The sequence below is a fragment of the Podarcis melisellensis genome (assembly GCF_964234715.1).
Source record: "Podarcis melisellensis genome assembly, chromosome: 18".
Lineage (NCBI taxonomy): Eukaryota > Metazoa > Chordata > Lepidosauria > Squamata > Lacertidae > Podarcis > Podarcis melisellensis.
The window spans coordinates 12,837,539-12,858,650 of NC_138536.1; the positions used below are offsets into that span (position 1 = coordinate 12,837,539).

At 51.7% G+C, this 21,112-nt stretch overlaps 2 long non-coding RNA genes across 3 annotated transcripts in view; one reads left to right on the plus strand and one right to left on the minus strand.

Annotated features, from left to right (window-relative positions):
* The window catches only part of LOC309361024, a 215,087-nt gene that overhangs the window by 144,217 nt on the left and 49,758 nt on the right, over positions 1 to 21,112 (plus strand). The window lies entirely within an intron of this gene.
* The window catches only part of LOC309361005, a 49,748-nt gene that overhangs the window by 15,997 nt on the left and 12,639 nt on the right, over positions 1 to 21,112 (minus strand). Inside the window, exons 2-3 of one of the 2 annotated variants that reach the window (XR_014164278.1) lie at positions 13,946 to 14,029; positions 12,390 to 12,414 (exon numbers count right to left, since the gene is read on the minus strand). This is a non-coding gene — a long non-coding RNA (uncharacterized lncRNA). Of the gene's footprint in view, positions 1 to 12,389; positions 12,415 to 13,945; positions 14,030 to 21,112 lie in introns of those variants that run through there. The other variant, XR_014164277.1, reaches the window with a different exon arrangement.

The window sequence follows — 21,112 nt, forward strand, 5'->3', positions numbered from 1 at the left end:
CCCCACCCTTGTCCCCAGCTGACTGTTCCTGCCCTGGAAGAACAGGCCAAAGGGTTCCTCTAGTTGAGAACTGGCACAGCAGGAGCGGCCGCTGGGAAGGGACTGCTCCAGGCACATGGAAGAAGGCAAGTTCAGAAAACACCACGGAGACGATTCCCAAAAGGCCAAAAAGGTACCAAGGCCTCCACAACGAGGCACAAGGAGTACAGGGGGGGGGGGGTCTTCCACCAGCTCCCCTCCTCCTGGCTGAAGAGAATGAAACAACACTTTGTCCAAAGAGCAGAACTCCCAACGCTCCAACCACGGGCTCTGAATCAGACGGTATTTTGGGCTTCCAAGTCAAACCCACACCCAAAAAGGAGCCATGGCAACGGGCTTAGGGAAGGGGGGGTGCGACTCCCTTATTAGCAAAAAGGGATGATGAGGCATCGTTGGCGCTGGCAGTGAGGGGGGGCTGCGTGGAACAGATGGAAGAGGGGAGCAGATGGGGATTTTCAAACCATTTCTGGAAGGTATTTTTAAAGAAAGTGCACACACAGAATGCAGTTTTTGGAAGCAGGAATAGATGTCCCTCTCCAGCGAGGGTGGAGAAGAACGCCGCCCTTTTCCAGGGCAGGGGCAAGAGGAACCCTTGCCAGGAATCTCCCCCTGGAAAACCTCTTCCCCAGGTGAATGGGAGAAAGACGTCCAAGCAGGCCATGCAGTCGCAAGGCCAGACCCACGGATTGTCAATGACACTGCAAAAGAGGTGGGCAAACTCTGCCCCTGCTCTGCTCTTCCTCCCTGGCTCTGGGTCCCCCTTGGGGTTCCCTTGATGTTTTAGTGCCCAGGCAAGTTAGGGCTCTTCTTTCTCCCCAAACTGGCGAAGGCCAAGCCTGGCATGGCTGCAAAAGAGCTGCAGCTGCTAGAACAATGCCTCTCCTGGAAGAGGAGGGCACCTCCATCCAGAAGGGGGGCAAAGTGAGGGGCTCCTGAGACCCTTGCAGTTGCTGGGAGCCATGGGGGGGCAGAGGGGGCTTGGGGTCAGGATCACCTTGACCACTAGTGGGGAGGCAACCATGCCATCTATCCTGGCTGCTGACCTGTAATGCCTTGCAGGGCTCAGGACCACAATCCCTCCAGCTGCTGTGGTGCGGTCAGGATTGTGGTCCGCTTTGGGGCCAGCAGGTCAGCCTCGTCCTCCCAGATATCAAAGGCCGGCCTGGCAAACGACATGCTCAGAGGCACTCTTTACACAGGCCAAGGGCAAAAACATCAAAGTGCTGTAAAACAAGCCAGGGCCAAAGTCAAGGAAGGGCAACACCTGCCACGTAGTGAGTAGAGCTGCTTTTCAAGCCCCGTCTCCTTAATTCTCAGTGGCCCACCTAGTCCAGCATCCTGTTCTCTCAGAGGCCAAATACCCCTAAGGACTAGGGGTCCACATAGACTGCCTCTGGAGCTGGAGGTTCCTTAAGAGCATAGGAAGAGGCTCCCACCCAGTCCAGCCTCCTGTTCTCACAGCAGCCAACCAGATGCCTCTTTTGGGAAACCCCTAAGAATGATTTGAGCCCAAAAGCAACTCTCCCCTCCTGAGGCTTTGGGCAACTGGGATTCGGAAGAATTGCTGACTCTGACCATGGAAGGAAGAGTCTTTGTGGCCTAATCCTCTTTTAAAGCCATCCAGGTTGGCGGCCATCAATTGCCTCTTGTGGCAGGGAGTTCCAGAGTTCAAATATGCACTGCCCAGATGAAGGTGAAGAGAAAGATGGGCTCCACCTCGAAGGATATGCAACAAAGAGGGCTGGTGGTCCCAGCCCTGCTAAGAAGGCTCCACTGATCAGATCAGGGGTCAACAGCCAAGTCTCCCAAGGGGAGAAGCTAGGAACTTCACATGAGCCCGCTGGGGGAACGTGCCCACCAACCTCTCCCTGCCCTTCCCAGAGTATGGAAGTGGTCAGCTAAATTGCATCCCATGTGCAGGCCACAACCCAGGCTGGCAAGAGCACTCAAGACCCCACTGCACCATGCACCATACGCACAGCTAAGCTCAGTGCTAGAAATCCCCCAGGCGCCAGGCACATTTTGTGACTGGTGCAGGTCCAGTTGTGACCACGCCAGATGCCTGGCCTGCGACTCACGTCTCCCTCTGGCTGCCCCTCCAGCTTTCTTAAGCAGGTGTTGACCTGCTTAAGCAGGTGAGAAGAGCTCACTGATTGCATTTTTTCTCCAGGGAGTCCATGGTTCACATCCTTCCTCAGTTAATCCCTACAAGGACCCTGTGAGATAGGTGAAGAGGCTGCAACTTACTCCAAGGTCACCCAGTGAGCATCAGGATGGATGGGTGATTCGAATCCTGATTTCCCAGGTCCTCGTCCAACCTTCTCACCATTACACCACACTGCGTTCCTAGAGCACTTCTGCTAGGGGCAAACTCTATAAATTAAGCTGGTAAATAAATAGGGGGGAAGCAAAATGTCCCTGAGAGAAGGATCTGAAATATTTTCTTTGAAGCTTGAATTTGCTTTATTCTGGATTGTTTTATTTAATGTCTTAATGTGTTGCAAACCGCTTTGAGACTGTTTTCTTGAAAATATAAAGCAGTACAGAAATGAAAATACTACTAACAATAATAATCCTCACTGCCAAAAAATCACCTAGACCTTCCGTTGTGGTGACTGCAACCTCGGTCTAAGGTGCCCTTTAGCAATTAGCTCATATATCTGAGTTTCTAACACTGGCTAAGATGTCTGATATGTTGGCAAATCCCTTGTTTGGGGGGAGGGGTTTTTGTGTTTTTTAAAGGTGCCCACAGCTGAGACTCGGCCTGGCAGGTGTCTACGTCCCGCTTACCTAAGCATGGAGGAATAAACTCTGCCAGGCAGTCTAGACTGCGGTGATGAGGCTGCCTGAGTGTGGAATCTGCCAGCCAGAAATAACAGGATGGAAAATTTACCACTGGTGGATGGGAGGCAAAGGCCACCACTACCACCTTGTGGCCAGCACCTGCCACTGCAAGCCGCCTGGGAGGAAGCCTGAGCACATCAGCTCCAAGGAGATTCCAAAAGTGTCCAGAGTCTCTTCGGTGGCTCCTCTGGTTTGAAGCAGCACAGGCCCCGCTGCTGCTCCAAAGTCCCCCCTTAACATGGGAGTGAAGCTCGCCTCCTCCTGAGACAGGGCCTCTGCGGCGGAAGCTCCTCCAAAGTGCCCGTCCAGGGGGCTGCCCACCCCTTGCCCTCTTTTACAGGATGGACACCCACTTTTGGATGGCTGGGCAAACCCAGGGAGGAGGCGGAGAGGGCTATCATAGAATCCTAGAGCTGGAAGAGACCACAAGGGCCATTGGGTCCAACCCCCTGCCAAGCAGGAAACACCATCAGAGCACTCCTGACAGATGGTTGTCAAGCCTCTGCTTCAAGACCTCCAAAGAAGGAGACTCCACCACACTCCTTGGCAGCAAATTCCACTGTTGAACAGCTCTTACTGTCAGGAAGTTCTTCCTAATAGCTCCAAGCCAGGGGGCTCTGCCCTGCCTCCCCAGCGGGAGGCAGAGATGGGTCCCAGCTGGGGGCCTCCGCAGGAGAGGAGAGCTGCTTGCGGGCTTCCCCTAATGAGCACCTGGTTGGCCCCATCCCAGCCTCGTCCAGCAGCCAGCCTCTTCTTGCATCCGTATGGAACCTCCAGGCCCGGCGATAGTCTATCTGGAACCAGAGCTCCTTAGGGGTGTTGACCACAGTGAGAAGAGGAGGCTGGGCTGGACATGTGGGCCTGACCCCCTGTGGGCCAGGTCTTCTGACGTTCCCTGGCAACTCTTCTGCTAGCGTTGCTGGCCATTTCTCTGCCCACGAAAATCAGCTCCGCTCACCTCCTCATCCACCTTCCCTACCACTGCCTTGATGGTGAAGGCAAACAGATCCCCTCCCACCAGCTCAAGCCCTCTGGATTCCCAAAGCCCCTAGAAATGCAGTCCATTGATTGGCGAGAGCCAGTGTGGTATAGTGGTTAAGAGCAGTAGACTCCTAATTTGGGGAACCGGGTTCGCGTCTCCGCTCCTCCACCTGCAGCTGCTGGGTGACCTTGTGCCAGTCACACTTCTCTGAAGTCTCTCAGCCTCACTCACCTCCCAGAGTGTTTGTTGTGGGAGAGGAAGGGAAAGGAGAATGTTAGCTGCTTTGGGACTCCTTTGGGTAGTGATTAAGCGGGATATCAAATACAAACTCTTCTTCTTCTGCTGCTGTTTGCAAGAGAACAGCAAAGAAACGACCCAGTCCAGTGTAATTGAGGACACTGTGAGGCAGGGTTAGGCCAAGAGTGAGCAACTGGCTCCAAGGTCGCCCAGCGAGCCCATGGCTGAGTGGGGAATTGATCCTGGGTCTCCAACTATGACTGCCCTAGAGTTCTGCTTACTAAGGGCACACATTTGAACCAGAACTAAGGAGAGATGTACCACAAACTGCCTGAACGAGGCTGGATGAGCCCAGGTGGTCCATGGGCCAGTCTGGGAAGCCCCCACACCTTGGCCAGGCTGATTTTTAGACAAGGAAAGTCAAGAGCCAAGGCAGATCCTGCAGTTACATAACGACCCTCACCATCAAACTGCAGGCCACAGAGGTGTCAGCCTCGTTACGTAAGGGCTGGCGGTGGGGCTGATGATGGCACTGATCACAGGGCTGGCAATCTGTCCGTCCAGGTTGTGACGGAAGAGAGATGCCGCCTCTGAGTCAGCCAGGGAAGATGCATGGCAGCTGCGCACTGGCACAGGCACTGCCTCCAAACCAGCTCTGGGGCGCTCTGTCTCCCAGGCGTCTGGCACAAGCTGCAGCTGGCAGGAGGAAGCGGGTGCCCTGCATCTCCACCTGGGGAAAAGCCTCCCCCAGGACCAGCAGCGGGAGGCTTACCTGGCATCAAAGGGGAGGGAGAGCCCGGGCTGTGTTGGCACACGTGCCCAGATTGCAAAGCACCCTGGAAATGATGAATGGCGGGAGGAGAGAGACACACTCTAAGAGCATATAAGGCACACAAGTTGGGGTTGCTTTGGTTGTACAAAGCAGCAATCAGGGCCGGGCAATATCTGGCTTTCAACAATGTGATATATCACCAGCTAAACATCACGACAGCCTGATAGATCACTATGTCTGAAATAAGGATGGAGCTACAGAGAGGCACTAGCTGGCTTCACGGTTTTTCCTGCATTGTGATTTTTGAATAGCACCCCCCACACACATATCATGATTTGTGATATATTGCCAGGTCAACCATTATGAAAAGGATATCACGAGATGGACTTCAAACTGCCCTAGAAGCAAGCAGCATAACCAGAGGCGCCCAACCATTGCTGTATCTGCAGGCAAGGAAGCGAGAAAATCAGCAGAACAGGATCCAGGGGTCCCCCTTGCACCCACTGGAAAGGGCAACATCCAAATGTGCTTCCCCGTGAAGCTGCCCCCCTCGATCCAGCGGCACCCACAGCAGAAAGCGTCTGAAGGAGAGCCCCAAATGGACTCTGGGGTGCAGTGGGGGAGAGGAGAGGAGAGGCTGCATGACTGCCTGTCCTTGGATCACAGCCAAATCTTGCTCCCCACCCCAGAAGCAGGGCTGCTGGATAATGAGCAGGCGCAGGCGAGTAGAAAGCTCTTTGGCGTGCTTCCTCTTCTTCCAAAGAGCCACTTCCTCCCTTCCAGGAAGCCCTCTGGTTAGGCTCTTGTGGGGTGGGGGCAAGGCTGAGGCGCCCTGTGCAGGTCCATTGCAAGAACGGAGTGGAGCTGGGATTTAAGCCAGCTCTCTCTGCCCCTCCTCTCCCCCCGCATGCACAAAAAAACCAACCCAGCATGACCACACACAGCCGGAGCTTTGGGCTCACCTAGCTCAGTGATGCCTACACTGACTCCCACACCCTGCCTTCTGCAGGCAGAGCAGGGGCTGTGCCCCTCCCCACATCGCACTGGAGGGCCAAAGCAAGCGCCTGGCCTCAGCCCAGGCCCTTCTGGCTCTCTCCCAGCCCAGCTCAGATCCTTTCAGTGCAATCTGACACCCGGTGAGGTGCAGTCCTTTGGCTTCCTGGCTTTCCGGGTTAACTCAGGGGTGGCAAAAGCTGCCCTCCCAACAGCGGCCCCCGCCAGCAGGCGACACCAGGAGCCTGGAGCCCAGCTCCAAGCCAGAGGTTCCTCCCCAGCTGCAGCTGCTCCTCAGTTCTTGCATGTTGCTTTTTGCAGGCCAGGAGAGGCTCCACCCGCCAGGCTTGCCCCGCAGCTCCCCTCTCCTGACAGCCCTTCTCAGTCCCTCCAGTTGTGCCACAGCTAAGGGATAGAATCACAGGATCACAGAGTTGGAAGGAAGGGACCCCCAGAGTCATCTAGTCCAACCTCCTGCAATGGAGGAACCTTTTGCCCAACATGGGGCTCGAACCCACAAGCCTGAGAGTCCCATGCTCGGCCGACTGAGCTATCTCAGCTGTGCCCTTCCTCGCCATGGCCGAGTCAGGGGTGCAATTCTGCGGGAGCTCCCGTTTCACAAGCCCTTGGCGTCAACTGCATGGCAGTCGCTTCTGCTTCCCAGAGCAAGCCAGGCGGTGCTCAGATGATACAGAGAGAAGTCCCTTTTTCTTGGGAAGCAGAGAGAGAGATATTGCAGGCAACTCTGCCCACTGCTTAGAAAACATAAAACCCCCTGCACATGCAGATGGGTATTTCAGGCTCCAACTTGGTCACACAACTCGCTTGAGGCAAGGTTCCTCCTAGGACTTGTTCCTGGCAAGGCTTTGCTCCCTCTACCTTCCCATGGTATCAGGAACCAGGCTGGGTTTGGTATGGGGTGGGCGACACTTTGGGCAAAAAAGGGTCCCCAAAACACACAGGCACACCCCCCCCGGCCATTCCACCACAAAAGCCAACTGCTGGCCTGAGTCATGCATGAGCCATTTTCCACAAAAGGAGGGCGAAAGAACAAGCAGGATGACCTGGAGAAGCCTCAGTGACCTGCCTTTTGACATAGCCAGAAATCAGAATCCCGAACACCACAAACCTGGAAGTGTTCCAGTTTGCGAACTATTTTTGGAAGCCGAACATCTGACAGGGCTTCCGCGGCTTCCGATTGGCTGCAGGAGCTTCCTGCAACCAATCAGAAGCTGCACTTTGGTTTCCGAATGTTTTGGAAGTTGAGCAGACTTCCAGAACGGATTCCATTCAACTTCCAAGGTATGATTGTGTTTTGTATTGTTGGCATCTGTCTGTCTCAAGAGACAACGGAGTGCGCCTTCAGGGGTGAAGCCAACCTGTTGCATGAGCAGCACCCAAGTTACCTCCCTGGGGCGCAAGTTTGTCCATGTGTCTGTGGGTTCTGGGCTGCCCAGACCACAAGAGCCCTCTCTCAACCTGGCTGAGGGGTCCAAAGGAAAGCAGAGCAAGACGTTTGGCACCAGCTTGGCTGCAGGAGCTGCTTAGGGGCTCCGCTCCAGATCTGTGCAGGATTTACTCCTGAGCCTTTTCTTCTCCCAAAAATGTACCACAAGGCAGCAGGTATAGATTCTTCCTCTGGCTTTACTCCCAAATCCTTTCTCATAAATTAATATAGCCACAAGGCAGTGGAAGTTTAGGGTCAGAGTTTTCCTTCCTTCCCAGGTGGACAAGCCCCATCTGCCCCTAAGGGCAGTATACAAATGTAATCCTAGTTACAGATAGGTAGCCGTGTTGTCTGCCATAGTCAAAACAAAAAAAATTCCTTCCAGTAGCACCTTAAAGACCAACTAAGTTAGTTCTTGGTATGAGCTTACGTGTGCATGCACACTTCTTCAGATACACTGCTAATCCTAATAAGTCTGGAGAAGGCAGGTGCAAACCACGCCACACCCAAACACACACCTCGGCATGGCTTGGTCCTGGGGCTTCCTGAAAAGGGCCTACGAGCTCCCACGGGGGAAGCGTCTTCTTGGCGCTGCTGGCCTGAGTCTCCCGAGTGTCAACCCCCAGCAACCGCCCCCTTGCTGGTGAGAGTCAGGTTCCCCCCCGGAAGGCAACCGATGGATGAGTTATGCAAGGCAGCTGTGCCCCCGCCCTCCCGCCCCCGCCCCTCAGCATCCCAGAGCGATGGATGTGCCCACAGGAGCTGGGCTGATGTGACGCTCATGCACACGGCAGGCTCATTCCGCAGGAACGCGCCCGGCACATCGTTGCATACTGTTCCCATGAAGGCTAATTGCCAGAGGCCTCATTAGCTGAGTCAGGCAGGGACAGGTAGCAGCGCCTGACGGGATTCGCAAGGGAAACGCTGTGCATTACGCAAGGTGGCCATGCACCAGGGAGTGCGCGTCGGGGTGGCTCACCAGCGGCCTGACTTCTGGGCCACAAGGTCATGGGCTCAGCTGGGAGAGGGACGCAGAGAGTGACCCAACCTTGATGTAACAGGAGGAGTGTCACTGCTGGAAGGAAGAGGGATAGGTTGGCACTGCCCCCCTACACCAACCCACTGTGGGGCCCCCAACTGCAGAGGCCCCCTCACTCGCCCAGCACGCCTCAAGGACCTGACATAGCTCACTGCAGGGGGTTGGGCTGGATGACCCTCAGGGCCCCTTCCAACATGTGACAGCCCATCTTCAGATATTTGAAGATGACCATCATATCTCAGCCTCCTTTTTTCCAGGCGAAACATCCCCAGCTCCTTCAACCGTTCCTCATCAGGCTTAGTTTCCAGACCCTCCACCATCTCAGCTACCCTCCTCTGCTCACTTTCCAGCTTAGAATCATAGAATGGTAGAGCTGGAGGTCCAACCCCCAGCAGCACAGGAATCATTCGCCAAATACTGGGCTCAAACCCACAGCCCTGAGATTCGGAGTCCCATGCGCCCCTTTGTGGGGATGCACAATCAGGGACAGATGTCCCTGAAACGGCAGCGGACCCCCCGTCACAGCCCTCCCTCCGGGGACAGGGAGCCTCGGTGTCCCAGCCAGCCCCTCCAAAGATTCATGGGGGCAGAGTGTGACCTGCAGGCCTATGTTTAGCCCTCTGCCATCATCGTCTCTCTGCAATGACAGAGAGAACAATTTCTACCCAAAAAACCCCAGTGGGCAATGAGATTCCATTAGCAAGCACTCATCCTAATTAGAGGGATGAAGATGAACGAGAGCAGCAGGCCAGCGCCCGCTCCCTGTTGCAAAGAGGTGGGTGGAAGGAGGAGCGAAGAGCGGGGGCGGAGGGGGCTAGTGTTAGGGCAGATTGCCGGGCAAAACTTTGGCCCCACATCCCTCTGTACAAAGTGCTGTGGAAGATCTCACAAAGCCCTTGCAGAGGAAAATGGGGGGGCCCTGCACTGCCCAGGTCATTCTGGACAGTGCATAGTGCATAACAGATTTGGGCTCTATCATATCCCACCCTGCAAGCCAAAGGTCCCAGATTCAACCCCTGAAGGCCTTTGGCTAATTAAACAATTTATGGCCTTTTAAACGGGGGGTGGGTGGGTATTGTTTCATACTACACTATGTATTTTTGTGTTTTTTGTACTATAAACGTATAGCTCAGTCAGTAGGGCATGGGGCTCTTAATCTCAGGGTCGTGGGTTCAAGCCCCACATGGGGCAAAAAGTTCCTGCATTGCAGGGGCTGGACTGGATGACCCTCAGGGGTCCCTTCCAACTCTAGGATTCTATGACTGTCTGTCTATAGAAATTTGATAAATAACAATGAGGATTAAATAATCTTCCGGTAGGGCTGGGAGAGACAACCCCTGCCCGAAACCCTGGACAGCCAATGACTGTCAAGGCAGACAATGCTCAGCCAGGCAGACCAATAGTCTGGCTTGGGATACGGCAGCTTCAGATGCTTCTAGGACCCTCGTACCTACGGGACCGCCTCTCCCGGTCAGCCCCACGGAGAGCCTCAAGGTCCATAAATAACAACACCCTAGTGGTCCCAGGCCCTAAGGAAGTCAGATTAGCCTCAACCAGAGCCAGGGCCTTTTCAACTCTGGCTCCGTCCTGATGGAACTCTCTGTCTCATGAGACCAGGGCCCTGTGGGATCTGATTTCTTTCCACAGGGCCTGTAAGACAGAGTTGTTCCACCTGGCCTTTGGCTTGGAGCCAATTTGATTCCCCTCCCCTCTCTCCTTTTTCCTTTCTCCTGTGATGGAACCAGTCTGGATATTTGGCCTTGGTGAAGATTTGATGTTTTCATCCCCAAAAAGTTTTTGATTTGAGTTTCTACTGAAATGAGGCTGCATTTTAATGTTGTATTTTAATCTTGTTTTTAAGTTGTATTTTAATCAATTGTTTATATACCTGGTTGTAGCTGCCCTGAGCCCGGTCTTCGCTGGGGAGGGCGGGGCATAAATAAAATGTTGTTGTTGTTGTTGTTGTTGTTGTTGTTGTTGTTGTTGTTGTTGTTGTTGTTGTTATATTTAAATCAGTCTGTTCCCCAGAGATCCATGAGGGCCATGGTCCTATTTTCTCCCCACCCCCCTTTACTGAAAATCTTAAAACCAATTCCCAAACACAAAGTGTGGTCTTCCAAGGCAAATGCACCCTGCTTTATATCATGTATATAATATTATATATGTAGCAGCTTCCACATGCGCTGAGTCAGGATTGTGGCCGTCCCATGGCAGGCAGAGCCTCCAGTAACAACTCCTCTCTCAACAACATCCAGCTGGCCTGGTCGTGTCCACAGAACGAAGGACAGCAGAATCGCCAAGGACATGCTCTGCAGGGAGCTGGCTTCTAGCTCCAGGCCCGGTGGCAGAACAAAGGTACCTGCCAGTGGGGCCTGAAGGCTGGCAGCGCCAACCCTGCCATGTGGGAATCCCTTGCGGACGACCGCAGGGCCTGGAGACAGACGGTCAGGTCATGCAGCCACAGCAGTGACCAGAGGAGGAATGACCGCTAAGAGAAGAGACACCATGGTGCATCGGCAGAGGTTGGACAGCCATCTGTCAGGGATGCTTTAGTTGAGATTCCTGCCTTGGAGGAGGTTGGACTGGATGACCCTTGGGGGTCCCTCCAAACTCGCTTCCATTCTAAGATTCCTTTTCATCCCAACTTCGGGGAGAGAACTGAGAGGGCGAGAGGCCACCCAGCAAGGTGAGCATTACACTGGGGTTTGAGAACACCAACAAACACACCCTGGATCCCATTGAATGGTTTAGCCTCACCCTTGTGAAATATTGCAATAAAACCCTCAGGGCTGCCATGTGCCTGCTGGTGGCTGCAGGCTTGCCCAGGGCTCTTGTTTGCAGAGACAGGGAGAGAAAGACCCCCCCCCCGCCCCCCCAACTGAAGCAGGGGAAGCTCTTCTCCTCAGGAGCGTCTTCCTTCATGCACTGCGTGGGCGTCTGCTGCCCTCTTGTGGGCGCTCTCCGCTGCTGCTGCTGCCTGGGCAAGAACCACAACTAGGGCACTTTGGTGGTGGCCGACTGAGACCCAAATACTAATGAGGTCTCCCTTAAAAATAGCCTACCCCTGAGCCAGCAGGCACCAGCCCCATCGTACGCTCAGATGCAACCAGGACAAGCTCAGCTCAGGAGAAGCCGGGATCTCCTCTCGAGGAAGAAGCCGTGCTCAGCAAGGTATGCTCCATTGCTCCCCTTTATGGCGCAGCTTCCTGGTACCAAAGAAAGTGGACCACCAGTGGACCACCTGCTGGGGGGGTGCCTGGTCCACCCCCCCCGTGACACCAGATAACGTCCCCCTGGCCTGCCCCCTTGGCAGTGGGTGAAGGGTCTGACTATGCACAGGGCAGCTTCCGACGCAGGCTCCCGGGTCTGGAGAGGTGCAGAATATGCAGGAAGATGTTTTGCTGGATCAGACCCAGGGAAATCAGCAGGCAGGCCTAGCTTGGGTAGATTTTATTTCAATGGGTTTGCTCGGCATGAAACATAGCTAGGATACAAGCTGCCATCTTTACAGGTCAAAAGGGACTCAGGGAAGGATAGCCTGGGGGGCTCCGCTGGAGCCCACAATCTCCCACATGCTAGAGATTGGAGTGCCCTGTGTTTTCAGTGTTCCCAAATGCTTAGCTTTATTTACGTCTTTGAGGTGTGTTCTGGTTGTTGTTGTTTTTAACAAAGGGGTTTGTAAGAGGAATAGCTCTGCAGCTCCTCCCTACTCTGCTGGAGACAGGGACACCACTGCATGTGGTCCATTCAAACTCTATGATTCTATATGGACCCCCCAACCACTACACCACTGGAGGAGGCAATGGTAGGCTCTGTACACCATTCTCCCAATGACAAGAGCTTGCTCTGCCCCCTACCTAGAACTGGAAGACCAAGAAAGGGCTCCCCCCAGGACAAAAACTCCACTAAGTGATTCCACTCCGTGCTGATGCAAAATAAAGGAGCGCAACAGTCATGGGACAGCCCTGTTCCTGGGCCCAAAATGCTTCCCAGGAAAGCTCTCTTGAAGGTGGGACTCACTCACTAAAAGAAAAGCACTTTTATTCCCAAGCTCCACTCCCCTATCAGGAAAAAGAAGGCAAATCAGAAGCAAACTGCAGACATTTGGTCAATAAAAAGCGGCTTTGGTGACCCCCTCCCCCTCCCTCCTCCCAACTTAATAATCACGTTGGGCAGGATTTGGGACTCTCTACTCCTTGATGGAGCAACAAATGCAATCAATTGCAAAGGAACTCTCAAATCCCCAAACTGATATCATGCAATGTCTTCCTTAGATGAAAACGCTTCCTTTAGACTCTTTTTGTTTAGTACTGGAGTACAGGCAGCTCCCTATTTACGCGCGCTTGAGGCATGGGCGCATTGCCACAAACCGGGAAGTGGCACAAAAAGGAGCAAACACCACCCTCAAAAGAGCACGAAAACGGCAAAACAGTGCAAAAACAGCACCTAGTCATCCCACAAGCCTTTGCACTCAATTTCGAGGCCTGTGGAGAGCAAGGGGGCTGGGGGGATGGATTGTAGTGGATTTGATGAGTGCTGCTAGTTTTTTTAAGGCATTTTCAAGGGTTTCCAGAGATTTAGAGGGTGTTTGCAGGATTTCCCAATGCCGTTTGCAATGCAATATACAGTGGTAGCTCGGGTTAAGTACTTAATTTGTTCCGGAGGTCTGTTCTTAACCTGAAACTGTTCTTAACCTGAAGCACCACTTTAGCTAATGGGGCCTCCTGCTGCTGCCGTGCCTCCGGAGCACGATTTCTGTTCTCATCCTGAAGCAAAGTTCTTAACCCGAGGTACTATTTTGGGGTTAGCAGAGTCTGTAACCTGAAGCGTATGTAACCCGAGGTACCACTGTACACAATTTCACTTAAACACACAGTGCCTCAGAACATAACTCCCATGTAAATGGGGAGTTGCCTGTATATCTTTTTTTAAAAAAAGAAAAAGCAGTCTAATCTGTCTTTTTTGTAGAATCTTTTTTTCTTGTGGTATGTTGCTCTTCAGGTGACTGGTTCCATCTTTATTTTTTGCTGTTATATTCATGTGCAATTGGCATCTCAGAAAACTTGTTTGCTGAGCAGCCATCCTGATTTGCCGGCTCTGTGTTTCCCTCATTAGGCTGTTAGCTGCAAAAAGCCTTTCATTACTGCTGTGGAGCGAGGATTTATTGCGCAAGGGCCAACGCACTTAAGGTGAGCAAACCTAAAGTTCCGATGTGCACTTTTATTTAATTCATTTATTTGATTTCTATACCTTTACCAGAAGATCCCAACATTATGGAGCACAGTAATACAAAAGTAATAAAAAGCAGAGTAATAAACAGCATGATAATAAAATAATCATAGTAACAGCTTTGACAGGTCACAGAAGATTTAACAGCCAAAGGAAAGCCTCTCTGGGGAGAGCATCCCACAATCAGGGAGCCACCAGCGAAAAGGCCTGTTCTCGTGTTGCCACCTTTGGGGGAGCTGGACTTGCTTTCCGAGGCTCTCCTCACGGTCCCTTTGCAGGCGGCGGTGGCAAGAGAAACGCCCTTTCCGGGGGTGGAGCCCAAGCTACGGCACAGCTGCTCATTGTGGCCTCGCCAGGACTTACCTGTGAAGCAGACAGCAAAATGGCCTCCTTGCAATCCCAGGGCTCTTGCTCCCTTAGATGAGGCTGGGGCTGACGCCTGGCTTCCTGAAACAGAAACAGCAAAAAGCACAATAAGACAACAGGAGCCAACACTACAACACAGGCAGTGACAGGTGAGATACCTTGGAATGCAGCCCCTGCGTAAATTGGGAGCTGCTGGGGCGGTAAGCCTGCAAAATTATGCCTGGCATGGAGAAAGAGGACAGAGAAGAGTTTCCCTCCCTCTCTTGTCACACTGGAACGCGTGAGCAGTGGGAGATTCGGGGCAGATAAAAGGGCCTTCTTCATGCAGTACAGACTTAGGCTGCGGAAAGCACTCCCGCAGGAAGGAGCAACAGCCACGACCCTGGATGGTTTTAAAAGAGGACGGGACCAATTCATGGAGGAGGAAATGGCTACCCAGGACTCCTAGCCAGGCTGGCTCTGCTCTGCCTCTACGGTCGGAGGCAGCAAGGCGTCCGAAACCCGGTTGCTGGGAACCGCAGGAGGGGAGAGGGCTCTCGTGTGCAGGAGTTTCCCCAAAGAGCTTTCCTCAAAGAGGGGCTTGATCCGGCAGCTCGGCTCCTCCGATGTTCGTAATAGCCTCTGCCAGCACGAGGGGCACCAGAGAGGGAGGGGAGGCAGATCAATTTCAGAGGACAGGTGCATCCACTGCCCCAGCAACCACCCTGATGCACCCTTCGGACGCTGCATGCAGGGGCAAGAGCAGCTCCACTCCAAAACCTCTGGAGGGCACCAGTTTGAGGAAAGCTGGGGGCAGAAAGACTCCCAGCCACCATTGGCTCCACTCCTTTGTTTGCTGGAGATATTTTTATCCTGCTCTTCAGCCAACAAAGCCTCTCCCAGAGCAGCTTACATAAAAGCAAATCAATAAAGCCATTGCAACAATTAATAACATCATAAAGCCAGCAAACAATTGCCAGGGGGGAAAGCAGCATGGCAGCCAAGTTCTAAAAGGACACGGTAGGACACCTGCTTGGAATGCAGATGGAAGGGGAGTCTCCCCAGCATTGCACTGGGACCTTCTGCACACCAAGCAGCTGTTCTGCCCCTGTGTTGGAGCCCTTTCTGGATCTCTAGTGGACTCTCTATCCTTTTTAAGCAGATGGCTATCTGGCATGGATGCTTTAGCTGAGATTCCTGCATTGCAGGAGGTTGGGCTAGATGTCCCCTGGGGTCCCTTCCAGCTCTGTAAGTCTATAATTCTATCACAGCCAAGCCAGCTTCAGCAGAGATCCATGAGAGCAGGTGGAGGAAGAGGAGGCAGCAGTAGCAGCAGCAGCAGAGGCAGCTGAAGGGTGAGAGGCTGCCTACCAGGCAGAGGGAGAGAAGCACTGCCCGAGTTCTGATCCTGCTCTTCTCACAGAGCGCAGTTGCTGAGCGACGACTTGCCTCTCCCATCTGATCAACCTGAACCAACACGGGGCACACATGCTGGGGAAACGAATATGCTCCCTTTGGCAATTCCAGAACATGCAGAGAGACGATGCCCCTGGGGAGAGCTCCACAGGCGAGAGTGTGGTGCTGATAATGCCAAGGTTCCCTGTAAGGAACAGGTGCATATTCCTGCATTGCTGGGTGACTGGGTGGTCCTCAGGGTCCCTTCCAACGCCACCATTTGATGATCTATGTTCTTTTGCGCTGCCCCTGCAATCAGACAATTCGATCCAAGTTCATTCATCAGCCGGTTGTTAGCAGGGAGTGGCATTTGGACGAAGGAAGGTGGCTTTCCTTATCAGGACAGAGACGGCATGCAAAGAGTAGCCAGGTTTCCGCAACACACAACGAGGATTTGTGAATGCTACGTGCAACGTTGACTTTGGCGGTAGATGCAGGTTTTGCTGAGAGGTGTTATTGCAACCCAGCAGTGCAGAGAGAGAGTGCAGTTGCTGAGTGCCCCCACCAGAGGTCTCCCTTGCTGCAGCCCTCCCCAAGAGACACACACACAAGTCAGGCTGGCGACTGGCACTCCATGGCCCTGATGCAAGCCCAGCCCCCCCCCAGCCCCCATGGCCAGGCTGCAGCAAAGGCGCCTTTGCAGGAAGGAAGAAAGGAGCCCTGAGCAGAGAGTGCCCAAGGCAGGGCAGGATCCTGTTCCTTCATGCTTCCCCCCCAACCCAACACACCCGTTAACAGTGACCGTTCTCAAGCTGAAGACTCCAAACATCAGACTCCCTCTCGTCAGGCAGAAGCCATAGAAGCAAAACCACACAAGAGCTAAACCATACTGAAAAGGCACATGGGGGTACAGAATTGAAATGAGGAGGGAGGTTTTGGCTCAGGGGTTTGGGAGCAGTGTTTGAAAGCTGCCAGGTGCGTTTCGCGACATCTCTGGCGCCAGGTTGGCAACTGATGTCTCAGGCTGGCTGGCCCCTCCGGCTTTCTTAAGCGGTTCAGCAGAAGAGCTCATTTCTATCCCAAGGAGTCCATGGTTCACCCCCTCCTCTGTTAATCCCTACAACGACCCTGCAAAGGAGGCGAAGAGGTTGTGACTGACTCAAAGGTCACCCAGCGAGCTTCATGACAGTGGGGATTTGAACCCTCATCTCCCAGGTCCTCATCCGACTCTCTAACCACTACACCCCGCTGCCTTCCGAGAGTTCTTCAGCTATGGGGCAGCTCTATAAATTAAGTAGGTAAGTAAATAAATATGGGGAAAGTAAAATGTCACTTAGAGAAGGGTCTGAAATACTTTCCTGGAAGCTTGGATTTGTTTTATTCTGGAGTGTTTTATTTGATGTTTTCAAGTGTTGTAAATCGCTTTCAGATTGTGTCTTTAAAATATAAAGCAGAATGGAAATGAAATGAATGATGATGATGATGATGATAATAATAATAATAATAATAATAATAATAATAATAATAATAATAATAATCCCACCATAAAAAGGCACCTGGACATTCTGTTGTGGTGATCGCAACCAAGGTTTAAAGTGCCTTTTGGCAAATAATGTATATACCTGGGTTTCTAACATTGATGTAAACAAATAAATAAATTATTGGGAATAGCCACGGTCCCCCCCCCAACACACTGCAGGTCTGAGTCTAAGCAAAGACCCCCCCCCAGCAAGCAGCCCATCCATAAAACAGCCCTTTGCGTAATGAGCTGTAAGAGAATCCGTGTAACATTTCATTTATTTATATTTTACTTCGGCAAGTCTGTGGAGTGGATGCAGCTTCCCACAGTCCTCAGGATCCTTCCCCACCCAGAGGCTTGGCCAGCCTGGTCGCCTGATGGGGGGGGGGCAGCTGCTGTCTGAATCCTCCAGAGGCAGCCCCTTGGGCAAGGCTGCTCCCTGCCTTTTCACTGTGCAGCAGGACCACAGCCCTCCCCCCACTGGTCTCCCCAAGGGGGGGCAGCACTGCTGGGGCTGGACTAGACGACCCTCAAGGTCCCTTCCAACTCAGCAGTGCTGGGATTCTAGGACTCTAAGCACTGGCGCGGAGGGAGCTCAGCCCAGCTCAATAATCTCGGGGAGCTTTGCCAGCAGGGGGAGGGGGAGCCCCAGCCCATGAAAAAAATCCTGCGCTTGGCACAGAGCCTCCAATGGATGCAGTTCAGCAGGACTTTTATTTATGGCTCTGCTGCCAGCCCCGTCTTCATGGCAACTGCTGGGGGGGTGGGGCATATACACAGATGCTGCGAGAGGAAGGAAGGAAGGAAGGAAGGAAGGAAGGAAGGAAGGAAGGAAGGAAGGAAGGAAGGAAGGAAGGAAGGACCCCAGGGCTGTAGGGGAGGGGAGGGGAGGGGAGAGAGACAAAGAGAAGAGAAGAGAAGAGAAGAGAAGAGAAGAGAAGAGAAGAGAAGAGAAGAGAAGAGCAATGGCTGCCGCAGCTACAGAGAGAACAGGATGTTTGCTGCCTTTCCTGCTAGGGCTCTCCTCCACTGCAAGGACAGCGCGGTGGGAGGGGGAGACTTTTCCTGCAAGGGAGATCAGAAGGAGCTAAGGACTGAGAAGAATGAGCCAGAGGGTGGCTCTGTGCTTCAGGGACCCACAGGCGGAGAGGGACAGGGCAGAGTCTGCCCATGGCACCCCAGTCAATCCTATCCTGCCCAGGACCCGCCCAGCGTCACCCCGGACCACTTCTGCTCATTTCTCCGCCTGTGGGCAACCAGCACTTCAACCTCCCTCCGTCCCCACGCAACAAGGGCCTAGATCTCAGTGTGGATTATAGAATTGTAGAGTTGGAAGGGACCCCCAAGGGTCATCTAGTCCAATCCCCTGCAAGGCAGGAATCTCAATTTAAGCCCCCCCCCCAATCCAATCTGAAACCAGACCAGACCCTGCCTGGGTTTGCAAATGTGCTAGCATTTTTATTTGAAGCACCATTAGACAGATATCTAAGCAATATAATTTCAAACTGCAGTTTATTATGATGATTATTACCATTATTTACTACCTGCCCTTCAAGAATCAAAACACAATATTAAAAACAGTTTAAAGCAACCTCCCATCAACAGGAATAAGGTGGGTCCCAAAATTATGCACCGCTAGTGGCGAAATCCAGGGTTTGCTTTCAAAATGATTTATCTAATACTACATTTATTAATGGCTTACTGCAGAAAAGTTATCAAGGTGACTTGTAATTCTCAGTTGGTCCTTTCATAAGCCGCTTTGAGATTTTTGCTTATTTTACAATCAAGTAGCGTATAAATCTTATGAAATAACTCATGATCGTCAAACGCACAAGAGTTCAAGAGCAAGCCAGAAGAGCAGCATTATTTGCTGAATGCGCTCCTCTTGCGATGACAGGAAAAGAGGAAGACCCCCGCAGGGTCTTCATGCCACATGATCCCAATTAGGAAAGAAATGCCTGCAGGGTGAAAGCTCATTCTGACATAGAGAAAGCTAGAAAGATCAATTCCCCACACAGAAAAAGCCAGCCTGCCAGGGAGAAGGCTAGGCCAGAGCCCTGCTCCTCCTGCTCCCTGGCCAGCTGCCTTTCTAGGTGCAGGGAACCCTCACAGCCAATGCAGCGGAGCCTGCAGAACTGTGAGTCTGCTTCGGGGTGGATGGAATGAACGCTTTAGTTGAGATTCCTGCACTGCAGGAGGTGTAGGTTCCCTTCCCTGTGGTGTAGTGGTTAAGAGCGGTAGTCCCGTAATCTGGGGAACCGGGTTCGCGTCTCCGCTCCTCCACATGCAGCTGCTGGGTGACCTTGGGCTAGTCACACTTCTTTGAAGTCTCTCAGCCCCACTCACCTCACAGAGTGTTTGTTGTGGGGGAGGAAGGGAAAGGAGAATGTTAGCCGCTTTGAGACTCCTTAAAGGGAGTGAAAGGCGGGATATCAAATCCAAACTCTTCTTCTTCTCTTCTTCTCCAATTCTCAGCCCTGCTCTGAGATCAGCACTGGCTCCCTGTTTGTGAAAAACTCTCCCCAGGAAGATTCGGCTGGTGCCTTCATTATATATCTTTGGGCACCAGGGGAAAACAAGAATGTCCTTTTAAATGTGTTAAGGAAGGGGGCATTACTGGGTTGCCTTTGTTCTTCTTCTTATGTATTTTGTGTTTCTTATACAGTGGTACCTCGGTTTATGAACTTAATCCGTTCCGGAAGTCCATTCTTAAACAGAAACCATTCTTAAACCGAGGCGCGCCTTCCTTTTTTTTTTTTAATAAAATTTTTATTAAGATTTTTACATTACAAAAAAGTTGTTAAAAACAATCCATCTTTTCATCACATTATTTTTCATTTACTTGTTTCTCGGACCTCCTCGGACCTCCCTTTTTTGTATTCCAATTCAATTTATTAGCTCAGCAGTTTCTTTCCCTCTTTATTCTACCCAGATCTTTAATCTTAAATTATTATAACCTTGAATTTTCACTTATAAAAAACCATTTTTTCATATTCTTTTATACCATTACAGCTAGAAACCACTTAATTTCTATCCAACATCGTTCTAAGATTCATTAATTTTACAATGTCTTCTGTAGATAGTCTTTAAATTTCTTCCAGTCTTCTTCCACTGACTCTTCTCCCTGATCTCGGATCCTGCCAGTCATTTCCGCCAATTCCATGTAATCCATCACCTTCATCTGCCATTCTTCCAGAGTGGGTAAATCTTGTGTCTTCCAATATTTTGCAATAAGTATTCTTGCTGCTGTTGTAGCATACATAAAGAAAGTTCTATCCTTCTTTGGCACCAATTGGCCGACCATGCCCAGGAGAAAGGCCTCTGGTTTCTTCAAGAAGGTATATTTAAATACCTTTTTCAATTCATTATATATCGTCTCCCAGAAAGCCTTAATCCTTGGGCACGTCCACCAAAGGTGAAAGAATGTACCTTCAGTTTCTTTACATTTCCAACATTTATTATCGGTCAAGTGGTAGATTTTTGCTAGCCTGACTGGGGTCATGTACCACCTGTATATCATTTTCATAATATTCTCTCTTAAGGCATTACATGCCGTAAACTTCATACATGTGGTCCATAACTGTTCCCAGTCAGCAAACATAATATTGTGTCCAACATCTTGTGCCCATTTAATCATAACAGATTTCACCGTTTCATCCTGAGTATTCCATTTCAACAGCAAGTTATACATCCTTGACAAATTCTTAGTTTTGGTGAGGCGCGCCTTCCTTAATGAGGCCTCCCACTGCCAGTGCCCTTCCATTGTTCAGTTTCCATTTGTAGAGGTAAAGTTTGCAAACCGGGACACTACTTACAGTTTTGCGGAGTTCGTAAACCAAATTGTTCGAAAACAGAACTGTTCTTATATCAAGGTACCACTGTATTAAAATTGCCCTGAGATCTACTGGTACAGTGGTACCTCAGGTTACATACGCTTCAGGTTACAGACGCTTCAGGTTACAGACTCCGCTAACCCAGAAATATTACCTCGGGTTAAGAATTTTGCTTCAGGATGAGAACAGAAATCGTGCAGCGGCGGCGCAGTGGCAGCGGGAGGCCCCATTAGCTAAAGTGGTGCTTCAGGTTAAGAACAGTTTCAGGTTAAGAACGGACCTCTGGAACGAATTAAGTTCTTAACCTGAGGTACCACTGTATAGAGTGGTATACCAATGTATGCAAACAATATTTATACCAATAATAATAATAATAAATAAATAATGTGAGATCTGGCAGGCAGGCTTTCTCAAGGCTATCTGGGGCCTCTCGTGAGG